The sequence below is a fragment of the Lonchura striata genome, chromosome Z (assembly GCF_046129695.1).
Source record: "Lonchura striata isolate bLonStr1 chromosome Z, bLonStr1.mat, whole genome shotgun sequence".
Taxonomy (NCBI): Eukaryota; Metazoa; Chordata; class Aves; order Passeriformes; family Estrildidae; genus Lonchura; species Lonchura striata.
Genome location: NC_134642.1, coordinates 37,525,653 through 37,533,136, shown reverse-complemented (window position 1 = coordinate 37,533,136; position 7,484 = coordinate 37,525,653). Strand labels below are relative to the sequence as shown.

The following is a 7,484-nucleotide window of genomic DNA, read 5'->3' as shown; positions in this document are numbered from 1 at the left end:
AATAATTATTTGAATGGATTGCTAAAATCATGGAAAGACTACATCAACATGAATCGGTAACAATCACTCAGAAGTAGATCGAAATAGTATTCCTGAGCTTTGTAATTTTAGAATTACATTTTCCTGGAAATTCATAGATGTATAAGTACACATACATATGCTAGGTGAATTCCAGATAGGTAGCTCCTTAAATTATATTTTATTTCCAAGAGAATGTAAATAGTTTTCCCCTTGAGTTGCAGAGTTGCAATGTATTAAATTAAGTGCAAAGACATAAGGACACACTTTGTTTGCAAGACCAATTATTTACCTTTATTTCAAATTGCTAACTTCAAATTATAAATGCATAAACGATTTTAGGATCTTTTCTATTAACCTGGAACAAAGGTCTGTAATACATTTTTTTCAGAACCCAGTTTACTCTGTCTCTGTTAATACGTGTCATTGGAACAATAGTATTTCCACTACTGAATTACCGTGTTTTCCAGTGCCCTCTTCATTTCTGTGCTTTTAAGCAAAAACATACTTTAAGACAAACTTTGATTCACCCAAAATTACGAATTTTGTAGTAGTTTAAGCATAAGAGAGGCATTTGAAATCTGTATTAAAGACAGCACTATTCAAAAAATCCTAAGCATTGGAGAGATCAGGTGCACTGGTGTAAGATTTTATCCCTTTGTGCAAATAACATTCATCCAGCGCTGAAAGGGTGTGTTTATATGTCACAGGGTATTTACAGCTGTGTCCAGCTGATTCCTGAAGTCGACAGTCAAGGAGTTCTTCCTCTAGAAATGAAAGGAATTTTGTCCAAGTACTGAGCAGCAAATCGACATTAAGTGAGTACCAAAAGACACAGTTAATTCATGGGATGTAAATGCTTCTTCATTATTACCCTGTGCTATAATTATTCAGTTTTACCTGTACAGCGGGACATCAAAAAGTCTTTCAGACCAGGACATGCTCTGTCTCCAAACACTCCTTCACAACACAAAAAATATTTCCAGTAAATCTGGTGGTGGTGGAGCCTGAGCCTCCAGCGAAGGACATTTCACCTGATCAGTATTTTCCCCAGTGCTGGTCCAAAAAGTCCGTTTTTGAAAGTCACTCTCGTTCCCTATGTCCATCTGGAAATCCCTCGCCCCGGCAATGCTTTGAGCAGCGGGTCTTTGGTTCCTGCGGGGCGGCCTCTCACGTCCACAGAGAACGGGCATGAGCGGCGACAGTCACTCCAGCGAGTGTCCCACCTGCAGGGGCTGCCGCCCTTGAGGGTTCAGTTTAAGGGCTGTTTCCAGGTCTGCCTCCTGCGAGGCAGCCTTCGGCAGTCCTCCTCCTCGTCCTCTCCACCATGCTTAGGCAGGACAAAAAAAAACAACCAACCAACCACCACCACCAACAAAAAAACCCGAACAAACAAACAAAAAACACCAAAACGTATATTCTTTTTCCAAGAGAATCCCTTCTTCACAGTTCCTCAGAGCAGGTTTAAACGTAAGCTTCGGTCTCGTTCCGCGCACCAAAAGGCAGGGAGGAAGGGGAAAATAAAAAAAGAAAAAAAATAGAGAAGGTCGTGCAGCAACCGGAGGGGTGTGGAAGGGAGAGGAGCTACGGAGGGGAGACTGCCGGGAGAGGCGAGGCAAGGGAGCCCCTCCAGCTGCAGCGGCGGAAGCGGCGCTGGTGGAGCGAGGGAGCGATCGGGTGAGGAGGAGGCAGCGGAGGGAAGGGGGAGGTTGCTGGTGTTTGGCGCCGGTGGAGGGAGTCATTCCTGCCGCTGCACTTCCGGTCGGCATTTTGTTCTGAGAGGGAGCGAGAGAGACACACAGGATCCTTCCCCCTCCTCCTCGCCCTTCTCTCCCTCTGCCCCCCCGCTCGGTACCGACTCACCGTGCCCAGGCCGCCCCTCCCCGCCCTCCTGCGCTCGCACTCTCGGAGGGAGCGGCGGCGGCGGCGGCCCCTTGGCAGCGCTGCCCCTCGGCCACCCTCCGCTCTCCCCGGCTCGGAACCGGTTCGGCGCGGCGCGGCCCGGCCCGGCCCGTGTTGATGTTGTGAAGCAGGCTCGGGGGGAAGGGATTTGCCTCGGCCGCACACCCCCCGGCTCTACATGTTCGCTGCACTGAGGAGGAGACGGAAGAGGAGCCAGCCCCCCTCCCGGCCCGGATTATTGTTGTTATATTATCTCCCCTCCTCCTCCTGCTCCGCGGCGGCGGCGGCGGCCCAGCGGCGGCGGCGGCTCCTCTGAGGAGGGAGGGGGGCGGATTTCTCTCCCCCCCTCTTGGATTCTCGTTGGATTCAGACGCCGATTTGCTCAGGTAATCCCCCCTCCTTGTCTCCCCTTCCCCTCCCTGCCCTCTCCAGCAGCGGGCTGGGCCTCTCAGCCCAGCGGCCCAGCACTGCCGGGAGCAGAGGGGATTAGCTGCTATCCAGGGTAGAGGGGAGTAAGTGGCAACCGGAGGTGTTTATTTCGCAGCCCCCCCTTCCTTCTCGGTCGGGTTTGGCGGAGGTGGATGGTTCGTGCCGGGCTGCCGGAAGGCCCAGGCCCGGCGGAGGGCGCAGGCCCGCCGGCCAGCGCCTTTACTCCAGCTCGGGGATTAGAAAGGCGAAGCGGCTGCTCAGTGACAGGCCTCAACCCGAAAAGAGCAGCAGGAGGAGGAGGAGGAGGAAACAATGCAATTAGTCGCAAATGTGCATTGATCCTTTCCCATATTTACAACTTCACCTAGGGCAAGGAAGGAGGGTCCCAGCGCAGACAGCCCTTTGAAGTGGGACAGGAGTAAGTGGAGGCGTAGGGAAGGAGACAATGTAAATACTCAGGAACAAAAATGCCACTTGTCTTTGCTATCACCTTATTCTTCTAATCAAGTGTGATCTGAACATTCAAAAGTTTAAATGCTTTGTTTTTATAATCTGCAGACGTCTCATTTCTAAATAACGTTATTGATTAGTATGTTAATGACTTAGTATATTTATAGCATAAAATAGTGCTTGAAGGATATTGACACAACATTGGACACCTGCAGACCCAGGAAATACAGGTAGCCAAGCATATTGTATCAGGTACTCCACACAATTTTTGTGTCTGTGTCCTGTATACACTACAGGAATATATGTTAAAGGAAGGAATGCCATTTTCTGCTTCTAGTAAACAGAAAACAAGCAAGGGATCGTGTGTAAAATGCTGTGTTTATGACATTTAAGGGACCAGGGTGAAGATAAGATCTTAACCAAAGTACTTCAGAATCACATGTAAATTTATTTAAGTGCAATGTGAGGAATGCTTAAAAAGTGTCATCTTTTCTTGTCAGGCTATATCACTTTGAGATCCTGAGGCTGTTATTGGCTGTTTGTGTCTATGATGTTTGAATATGTAATTAGGCATAATTTTTACAGGTCAACTGTGTTTTGAAAATGACTGTTATTAGTCTCATGTCTTTATAAATAAATAGTAGCTGACGTGCAATAAAGTAAATCTAAGACTTGTAAGTGGTAGAGTTGTAAGTGTTGCTAAAAACTTAGGCACATTTAAACAAACACCCTGTGAACTAATAAAAATACTTCTACAGAAATTACATTGCTGCAAGAAATTTTAAGATACAAAGTTTCCATCCTTGTAGCGAGGAGTTTTGTTAGTGGCAATCGTTTATTGATACTAGATAATTTGTTAAATTTTCAGCAGGCTTTTTGGTTATTCAGGTAGATTTGCTGTTATAATATATGGTTACTATATCTAATAAAGTAACTTTCTGGGGCGTTGTGTTCAGAGACTTGTAAACGAAACTGCTACCGTGCCTCCCGCGTGCCCTGATACATGTTTAAAAGGGTGAAGTTAATATAGCTGTCACGTAGAAGGCGTGTTTTTAATGCTGTAAATCCGTGTAGTAGTCAGTAGCGTGTCCGTGATTTGTATTGGTCAGGGAGCAGTTTGAATTTTAAAAAGCCAGAAGATCCTGCTGAGCCCCAATCGCGGCCTCCCTTCCTCCCACTAATCTCCCATTCCTGTCTTTGTGCTGCCTGGTCCTGTTAGACACTGTTTGCAACAGGGCCTCAGGCCTACGTGCGTGGAGAGGAACCATTTACAGTTCGAAAAAGCAGCTTTTTATTTTTAAACTTTGTAAAATGCAGAGGGAGCCACTAGTCGTCTCTAACTGTCCCCACCTCGGTGTCTAACAGCAGAATTGCTGTTTGCTTTTGCCGTGTAGTGTACAGTGGACACCGAGTGTAACTCTGCTTCACAGGAAAGAAAGGACTGTGCAGAAGTAGTTGTAGTTCTTGGGTAGTTTTCATCATCAGGAAGCGACATTACAGCCCTAGCGTTTCTTGCGTCTATGTTTCAGGCAGCTGCCGTTCTAAGAAGAATGTGTTTGTTGAGCTAACAGTAGTGAACTTTTCTGACTGATTTTTCATTTAAGGAGGGTTGCTTTAAATATTCTCGATATGAGCAGGAAATGAGCTACTGTAGTTACACAGTTCCTGTCAAGTTTATCTTGCCAGGGCTGTGTGGTTGTGTTTACAGCACCCTTTTTTTTTTTTTTCCCTTTTTTTTTTTTTTTTTTTCAGAACGGATGCACTTTTCTGGAATGAAAAACACTTGTATTTTTTTCCCATTATATAAAGGAAAATATAAGATGTTGTCAATTTTAATTGTAATTCGTTTTTTGGGTTTGTTCTTATGAGCCATATGTGGTTAATCTGGAATTAGTTGCTTGATCACAGTTTATATAGTTTAACAGAAATATTTAAAATTGAAATATTTATAAGAGGACTTATTTTCCTTTTGAATTGCATGTTTTATCATATTTGAGAGTGTGTGTGTGCATATGTGGAGCAGGCCTGTAGCATTTTCATACTACTTTTCTCCTGATGTTAGGAGCTTCTGCTGGTTCTGGTGTTTATCATAGCAGCTAGCTGCTTAAAGACAATGTATTTATTTTATTGATGTTGTAGAAATACAAAACTAATTATTCTCAAGAGGCTAGTTGTAACTATTACTTTATCAAAAAGAGGAAAATGCTTATTTCTACATTTTATTTTGCACTTTTGCCTGCTTTGTGCATTTTGAGTTTACTTACTCTGCACAGGTTAGTTTTTTTCCTCTCAAATTTTTGAACATTTTACCTGAAGTTAGTCCAACACAAATCTCTTCCTGAAGTCTTTTACTGTTGATTCAAGCTGAAGCTGGTTTTTTACTTGTAAAAAATCAAGACACAGAAGCAGGCATACCAGTAAAATAATATATTTTTTTTAAATTTGCAGTGTTTAAATTTTGACTTAGAAGCAAGATGGATCAGAGAAGCAAAATTATATACCTAAGCCCTTTTGAACATCATTATTCTACATAAAAGCACAGGTACCCCATGAAACCTTATGCTTGGGACTCCATGTATATAAATGTTATTCTTGAAGAATCAAGGACATAGATAGTAATTTCCTTAGGACAGAAGAGTTTTGTTTGTGTTGTTGCATTAGTGTAATTATTAAGGTACTACAACTTTAATCCTAAGTGTTTCATATATATAGTCCTTTGCAATATAAATAAACTATATTTTGGAGCATACTAGGTGAAAAATATTACATTACAAAGTGTTGGACTAATTGTATTGCATTTATATTAATATTTCATAAAAATTGCACAAGGCATATGAAGTTTCTGGATAAATACTGTAACTAGAGAGAAAAAAAAAAACTTTTATCCTGAATATCTAGGCCTAGGAAAGAAATCAAGTCTTCAAATTCACAACTTTATGATTTCTAGAAATTATGTTAAAGGAGTGTGTAATATTCATGAATGTGTGTAATTTGGATAACAACCATGGGAATACTGAATCAGAAAAATATGAGTAGCAATAGCTTGAGAATTTGTTGAGTGTAGGTGTGAGGTGGGTCAGCTGGCATTAGGGTGGCTATTTAGTATCACAAAACACTAAAAGTATTTAACATTTGAATGTTAAAACGGCCATTTCAGTATCATACCACTTATTTTTTATCTTGTTTTTGATTTGCCTTTATTAGAAGTAGTTTGGGTTAGGTTAGCATCTGATTTTGAAACATCAGCAGTAATGAACAATCAGTTGCAGAGAAACCTGCAAGGAAATGCTTGAAATTGGTTATACCTGTGTATTTTTGCTAATAACTCTGTACAATAATGATCCCTTTTAATAATAAAAAAGGAAGTATTATTGAAATTAAGAAAACAAGTATTTAACAATTACAAAGTCCTTAATATAATTAATCTACATTTGTATTTTTATTTTCTTTCTATTATAAACATAATTCTTAGTTGCTGATCCTGACCCCCAAAAGGTGCAAAAGAAGTGCTTTATATTGACATGTATGACACCCCATGTGTAAGGAAATTGCGTTTGAGGAGATCGTGTAGCACCTGTCATTTGTGTTTCACTTCCTGTCCCTACTGCTAACCATGGAAAATCTCCCCATCAAAAGGGAGGGAAGAGAGCATTTTGGCCCAACTGTATGTGGAAACCAAAAAGGATTCCAGTCAGATTGAATGTGATTGTTGATACGTCTTTTAAGGTGATTACTTGGTCTACACAAATAACTTCAAAATAATGTAAATATCCAAGACCAGTTTTCATGTTGAAGTGATAAAAAATTCTAGAAAAGGTAATTTTATGGCCTTTAGAATTTGTATTGGTTTTAAGTGTAAGTAATCAGAGATCTCAGATTCTTTTTGTATTAGTAGAGAACTAAATTTTTAATTTTATTGCTGTGGTTTGATTTGAAGTGCTCTGGTTTTTGTAGCAGTGTATATGTGTAGACATGCAATGCATTTTAGTGGAACAGTGTCAGAAAGCTCTAGGCTGCAAAATAAGGGAGTCCTATAAAGAAACAGCGACTGAGGAGCTGGGCCTTTAACAGCACCACAGTATTCAACCCTACCCTTGCAGCCCAGCTCAGTGCCTCATCCAGTGCATGTGATATGCCAGCTAACCACGTTTATAACCTAGCTTATATACTTAACCATTCAGTGTGTAGCCTCTTGCCTTATTACCTGCTGTGTAAACCCCAGTCCTTCAGGAAGGCTGAAGTGTTTTCATATTTTAATTCATAGTTATCTCAAAACAAGGCACTTTTCAGACTTCAGAGAGCTTTTTTTTGAACATCTGTCAAATATTTCTTCAGTTTTATAGATGCAAGACCGAAATGGAATCAAAACAGTGATTTTTGAAAGCTTATAAATCGTATCTACTGTGACATGCTTTACTCTTCAGATTTTTAAAGTTACTTTATAGCACTTAGGAAGTTCATAACAATTTTTTTGTTGGCCTTATTTGTGGTCATGTGTGCTCTTCACATCAACTTGTTAGTTTGTTTCTCCTCCTGAAGTAAGAATAAGTAAGAAGTATAGAATAGGTTTTCACTGAAGGCCTTAAATATCTATTAAATTTCAACTCTTCTGATTATGCCAACCATTGGAAAAAAACAAACTGCCTGTCCTGAGAAACTAGAAAATAATCACTATCTCTTGAGGT

General features: G+C 41.1%; 1 protein-coding gene across 4 annotated transcripts in view; it reads left to right on the top strand.

Annotated features, from left to right (window-relative positions):
• Positions 1-705: 705 nt before the first annotated feature.
• Positions 706-7,484, top strand: part of NIPBL (NIPBL cohesin loading factor) — a 148,735-nt gene continuing 141,956 nt past the window's right edge. The window contains exon 1 of one of the 4 annotated variants that reach the window (XM_077790267.1): positions 706-836. The gene's annotated coding sequence lies outside the window, so the exon portion shown is untranslated. Of the gene's footprint in view, positions 837-2,025; positions 2,307-7,484 lie in introns of those variants that run through there. The other 3 variants (XM_021551742.3, XM_021551725.3, XM_021551732.3) reach the window with 3 other exon arrangements.